Genomic DNA, 7,569 nt, shown 5'->3' with positions numbered 1-7,569 from the left:
ATCAGGAACAGATAAATCATGTTGACAGTCCTATAATACCCAAAGAAATAGAAGCACTCATTAAAAGTCTTCCAACCAGAAAAAGCCCAGGGCCAAATGGTTTTAATGCAAAATTCTATCAGACTTTCAAAGAAGACATAATACCAATACTCTTCAAGCTATTCCACAAAATATAAACAGAAGGAATACTACCTAGTTAGTTCTATGAAGCCACAATTACATTTATAAAATTCTTGCAAACTGGATCCAAGAAAACATCAAAACGATTATTCACCAGGAATAAGTAGGCCTCAACCCAGGAATGCAAGGATGGCTCAATTTATGGAAATCCCTCAACATAATCCACTCTATAAACAAACTAAAAAACCCTACATGATCATTTCATTAGATGTTGAAAAAGCATTTGATAAAATGCAACAATCCTTCATGTTAAAAGTCTTAGAAAGATCAGGAATTCAAGGCCCACACCTAAACATAGTAAAAGCCATATACAGCAAATCAGTAGCCAACATCAAACTAAATGGAGAGAAACTTGAATCAATCCCAGTAAAATCAGGAACTAGACAAGGCTGCCCACTCTCTCCCTACCTATTCAATATAGTACTTGAAGTCTTAACAGAGCAGTTAGACAACAAAAAGAGGTCAAAGGGATACACATTGTAAGGAAGAAATCAAAATATCACTATTTGCAGATGATATGACAGTATACTTAAGTGACCCCAAAAATGCCACCACAGAACTCCTAAACCTGATAAACAACTTCAGCAAAGTGGCTCAACATAAAATTAACTCAAACAAATCAGTAGCTTTCCTCTACTGAAAATATAAACAGGCTGAGAATGAAATTAGGGAAATGACATCCTTCACAATAGTCAAAAATAATATAAAATACCTTGGTATGACACAGTACCACCACCAACAACAACAAAATAACTGGAAGTAAGGAATCATTGTTTGTTAATATCTCTCAACATTCATGGACTTAGTTCCCCAATGAAAAGATACAAGCTTACACTCTGGTTATATAAACAGGATCCATCCTTCTGTTGCACTCAAGAAGCATACTTTAACAACCAAGGCAGACACTACTTCAAAGTAAAAGGCTGCAAAAAGGTTTTACAAGGATACAGTACCAAGAAGCAAGCTGGAGTAGCCATTTGAATATCTAATAAAATAGATTCTCAACTAAAAAATAACCAAAGAATTGGGGAAGGGATCTTCAAACTCATACAAAAGAAAATCCACCAAGATGAAGTCTCATTTCTGAAATATATTCCCCAAATGCAAGGGTACCCACATTTCTAAAAGAAAATTTACTAAAAGCTAAAAACACTCATTGAACCCCACACAACAATAATGGGACACTTCAACACCCTACTCTTACTAATGGACTGTTTACCAAAAAGAAATAAAAAAAGATAAAACAAATCTAACAAAAGTTATGAATGAAATGTGTTCAACAGACATGAACAGAACATTTCACCTTAAGATGAGTATACCTTCTTCTCAGCACCTCATTGTACCTTGCCCAAAAATGACCATATATTTGGACAAAAAGCAAGCATCAACAGATAGAAGATTGAAATAATTCTATGCATTCTATCAGATGACCATGCTCTAAGACTGGATCTAAATAACAAAAAAAAAAAAAAACAAACCAGAAAGCCCACAAACTCATGAAAACTGGACAACTCTCTACTCAATGATAACTTGATAAGGGAAAAAATAAAGAAATTAAAGACTTTCTAGAATTCAATGAACAAAAGGCATAATGTACCCAAACCTATGGGACTCAATGAAAGCAGTATTAAGAGGAAAATTCATAGCACCAAGTGCCTTCAGAAAGAAATTGGAGAGATTTCATACTAGGAACTTAACAGTACTCCTAAATGTTCCAGTACAATAAGAAGCAAACATACACAAGAGGATTAGACAGCAGGAAACAATCAAACTCAGGGCTCAAAATCAACCAATTAGAAACAAAGAATTAACAAAACGAAGAGCTGATTCTTTAAGAAAAGCAACAAGATAAACTCTTAGCCAAACTAACTAAAAGACACAAAGATACACAAGATCAAAATTAACAAAATCAGAAAAAGGAGTTATAACAAAACTCAAGGAAATTTTAAAAAATGCTCAATTCTTACTTCAAAAGCTTATACATGACAATATTGGAAAATCTAACCAAAATGGAAAATTTTCTTGACAGATATCACATACCACAATTAAAGCATGATTAGATAAACTATCTAATTAGCCCATAACCACTAAAGAGACAGAAGCAGTCATTAAATCCTCTCGACCTAGAAAAGCCCAGGGCCAGTTAGATGGTTTTAGGGTAGAATTCTACCAGACATTCAAAGATGAGCTAATATCAATACTCCACAAACTATTTCCACAAAATAGAAAAAGAAGCAACAGTACCTAATTCATTCTAGTTCACAGTTACTCTGATACCTAATCCACACACAAAAAAATACTTCAGACAAATTTTCACTTATGAACACTGATGCACAATAAAATTCTCAAAATCGAATCTGAAAACATATTAAAAATATCATTCACCATGAACAAGTAGGCTTCATCTCAGTGGTTCGATTTATGAAGATCAACCAACACAATCCACTATATAAACAAACTCAAAGAAAAAATAACATGATTATATCATTAGATGGTTAAATAGCCTTTGACTAAAATCCAACACCCTTTTATGGTAAGTGTCTTGGAGAGATCAGCAATTCAAGGTACACAGCTAAACATAATAAAAGCCATATATGGAAAACTAATAGCCAACATCAAATTAAATGGAGAGAGACTTAAACAATCCCACCAAAATCAGGGACAAGACAAGGCAGCCCGATCTCTCCCTATCTATTCGCAATAGTACTTAAGCTTTTAGACTTTTAGCTTATTGTTTTAAGACAACAAGAGACAAAGGGAATACAAACTGGAAAGAAGAAACATCAAGGTATCTATCACTATTGATGGATGATATGATAGTATATATAAGTAAACTCCAAAATTCTACCAGAGAACTCCTCCACCTGTTAAACAACTTCAGCAAAATGCCTGAATCTAAAATTAATTCAAAGAAATCAATATCTCTCCTTTACACAAATAATAAATGGACTGGGGGAAAATATATTAGTCTAACTCTAAGAAAATAAATGAAAGACCTGTATGTGAAGAACTTCAAGTCTCTGAAGAAAAAAATTGAAGAAGACCTCATACGTTGCAAAGATCTCCCATGCTTATGGTTCAATAGGATTAACCTATTGAAATTGCCATCTTACCAAAGGTTACCTGCAGATTGTTTGTAATTCACATCAAAACTCCAACAGAATTTTTTCAAACCTTGATAAAACAATTCCCAATTTCATATGGAAGAACAATTAATCCAGGATATCAAAAACCATGCTAAGTAATAAAAGAACTTCAGGAGGAATTACCATCTTTGACCTCAATCAGTACTACAGAGTAATGGTGATAGTATGTGCATGAAAAAGACAGATGGATAAATGGAATCAAATCAAAGACCCAGAAATAAACCTACACACTTAAAGATACTTGATTTTTGACAAAGAAGCCAAAACCATACAGTGGAAAAAGAAAGCATCTTCAAGAAGTAGTGCTGGTCTAAATGGTGGTCAATATGTAGAAGGAAACAAATGGATCAATATTTATTATCCTGTACAAAGCTCAAGTCCAAATAGATCAAGGACCTCAACATAAATCTTGAAACACTAAATTGGTAGAAGAGAAAGTGGGAAATATCTTTGAACTCATTGGCATGGGAGAAAACTTTCTAAGAAGACCAGTGTCTCGGGCTCTAAGATCAACAATTGATAAATGTGACCTTTTGAAACTGAGAATCTTTCATAAGGCAAAGAATGCTGTTAATAGGACAAAAAGGAAACCTACAGACTGGGAAAAAGATCTTCATTTACCCTCCATCCTACAGAGGGCTAATATCCAAATATATAAAGAACTAAAGAAGTTAGATTCCCAAAAACCCAAGTAACCCAATTAAAATTGGAATATAGAGCTAAACAGAGACTTTTCAACAGAGGATTTTGAATGGCTAAAAAGCACTTAAAGGAATGTTCAACATTCTTAGTCATCAGGGATATGCAATGGCCCTGAGACTCCATCTTATATCAATGAGAATGGCTAAGATCAAAAACTCAAGGGACGACACTTGTTGTTGAGAAAGAGGAACACTCCTCTATTGTTGGTGGGACTGCAAATTTGTACAACCAATCTGGAAATTGATCTATTTTTTTCTCAGAAAATTAGAAATAGTTTCACTTGAAGACCTAACTATACCACTCCTGAGCATATACCCAAAAGATGCTCCATCATAACAAAAGGACATATACTCCAAAATATTCATAGGAGCCTTCTTTGTAACAGCCAGAAACTGGAAATCACCTCAGATTTTCCTCAAGTTAATAGTGGATACAAAAATATGTTTCATTTACACAATGGAATACTACGGAGGCATTAAAAATAAGAACATTGTGAATTTTGCAGGCAAATAAATGGAACTAGAAAATATCCCTGTATGTGTTAACTCAGACCCAAAAGGACATGCATGGATTATACTCACTGACAAGTACTGATTGGATATTAGCCAATAAGTACAGAATGTCCATCCATGGTACAACCCACAGACTCAAAGGAGCTTAACAAAGAAGGAAGACCCAAGTGAGAATGGTTGAATCCCACTTAAAAGGGGGAACAAAATAGTCATGGGAGACAGAGGGAGGGAGGAACTTGGGTCAGAGAGTAGAAGGAAAGGAGTAGCTAAATGGGGGGAAGGACCAAGTATGGGGAGAGACAAGAAAGAGGCGTGGAAAGCTAGAGAAATGAATGATTATATGCAGCTGTTGGGGTAGAGTGGGGGGGGGGCATTTATAGGAAGTCCCAGAGAACTGGAACTAGGGAGGCTCCTAGGACTCAAAACAAGTTACCTTAGAAGAAATGCACACCAGTGGTAATATGGAGCCTAAAGAGATCACCTCTAATAGCCAGACAGGACCCCTAGTTGAGGATGGGGCACCACCACACCTACAAAATTTTTCACCTAAAATCTCTCCACTCTAAAAGAAATGCAGGGACAAAAGTGAAGCAGAGTCTGAAGGAATGGCTGACCAGCAACCAGCCCTCTTGGATCCATCCCAAGGGCAAGCTCCAAGACTGACACTATTACTGATGCTAGGTTGTGTTTGAAGTCAGGAGCCTACAATGGCTGTCCTTTGAGAGGCTCTACCCAGCAGCTGATTGAGACTGATGTGAATACGCACAGTCAAGCATGGGTTGAAGAGAAGAAGGACTGAAGGAACTGAAAGTGATGGCAACCTCACAGGAAGACCAACAGTGTCAAGTAACCTGGATACCCTATAGCTCCCAGAGACTGAGCCGCTAACCACAAAGCCTAAAGGGGCTGGGCTGAGGCCCCAGGCACTTATTTAGCAGAAGCAGAGGGTTGGCGTGTTTGGACTCAGTGAAAAGGATGTGCCTAATCCTGTGAAGACTTGATGCCCCATGGGGAATGCCCAGTAGGGGAACCCTGTAAGAGGTGAAGAAAAGGTAGGGATGGGGAAAGAACTCTGGGAGGAGGGACCAGGAAGTAAGGCAGAAAATAGGGAATTCAACTATGTTTTTTGAATTATTGTGAATGTTGTTTAATTACCGGATAAGAACTAGACATAGAGTCTAGCTGGATCTGGCATTAACAAATTAGATGCTTTGAGGAGAGACGTTGGAAAAGCATTGAACTTTACATTTAATATGTTCAGTTATTTAAGGCACATGTCAGTGAGAGGAACTGAAGTACATTTTCACATTAAAGAAATATAACAAAAATACTATTAAAATATTTAAAAACCTTTTATGTTTCCGGATGCCTAATGAATCCCATACTTTTGAAATCTAGATGTTGCTTTTTGTAGTTTCAATGCAAGGTGCTTTATTTTTTTTGTAATTTGAAAAGTAGCTGTTTAACTTTCATGTAAAATAATCACATGGAGTCTTTTTTAAAAGACGAACTCCTTAACTCACAAACAATCCGTTTCTTCACTATGTTGAGCTGTCAGCAAGATGGAATGATTTGGTAAACTGCATGTCACTATTGGCCATTGATAGCCAGTGATTTGTTCAGAATCCAAAGGCTAAACCAAACCTCATGCTGCTGTATGTCAGATACAATTGGTCCACAGTCAAAGTTTTACAGCTCAGACAGGGCACACTTTATCCTTCAGGCTGCTACTTAAGATAGCCATGACCCTGAGGAGAACCAGTCAACAAAACCGACAGACAAGAGGATGTGATTTGTATGCATTCCTGAGCCAGCTCACATCACCCCTGACCTATTGGTCAGGCTGCAAATGACAGCAGGGTGCATGCACCTGATCAGACAGAATATTCTCATTATAAATCCTGAGATGAGGGAGAGAATCCTCTGTGTTTATTCAGTGTCCAGAAGCCCTCTACTTAAGAAACAAAAGGAAAAAAAAAGTTAAACCAATACGAAAAATGACCGACACTAAATTAGTTCATAAAATTTTAAATCAAGTCTTTATTCTGATAGATTCAGATGAACATAAAATGATTACACAAAGGAAAGGTTGTCAAATGGAGAATCAGTTTCTTAAATCATAATCCTATCCAAATAAAACTAACCTGAAATGAGTAATCTTTACAGACCTGTACTAAGGGTGTAATTCTAGATACATTATTTCAGAAAATTTGCTTAAGAATGAGCTTGAAATGGCGTGAAACCTTACAAATATTTTTGTTTCTAAGTTTTAGAGGTAGCAAAAAACTCTCATGCTTTACGAATAATATGCATTTGTAAAATTATCTGTATTGATATGAAAAGGACTGTGCAGTACATAGGCCAGATTACTTTGTTTACTTTTAGAAATAGAGAAGAAGATCTCTGACTTATATTATCAGAAGGAGCTTTGCCTGAGGCTAGAAGAAAAGTAGGGTAAGACCTTTAGGTCTCCTTGAGAGTTTTGATTCCTAGTGCCTAAACATGGCAAGGATTCGTCACACGAAATTCCCTATAGAATCATACAAAATACATGTGGATTGTTTTACTGTAGAAATTGTAATTGTTATATTTGTAAAAGTTCATCATAACTACAGATGGTCTTTAAATGGGTGTTCACCATTCTTATGAAGTACTTGAGTAATTAGTATACACATATTTACATATTTATTACATACTACACATCCATGCATAAATGCATTCTATAGAATTATACATTTATAATATATATATATAAATATATATATATATATATGCCTTTAACTCTGTCCCTATGTAACAAGGTGATTAGTAAAATCACAGAGAAAGCATCTTTTGGGAACTTAAATGTAACATTAGTTAACACTGTGAAGTTTATGTCTCATTAGCAACATTTAGTGGAAGTGTTGAGTAATTCAAGTTTTTGTTCTTTCTTTATTTTTTCAAAAATCAGCATCTCCCTCATAGGCAGCATGTTCACAGTTGGCCAATGTGTTTCATTACTGAAACTATATGTTTCACTCACTAAACAT

Source organism: Rattus rattus, chromosome 1, assembly GCF_011064425.1.
Source record: "Rattus rattus isolate New Zealand chromosome 1, Rrattus_CSIRO_v1, whole genome shotgun sequence".
Lineage (NCBI taxonomy): Eukaryota > Metazoa > Chordata > Mammalia > Rodentia > Muridae > Rattus > Rattus rattus.
The sequence above is the reverse complement of the archived record's forward strand: the minus strand, read 5'-3'. Positions refer to the sequence as shown.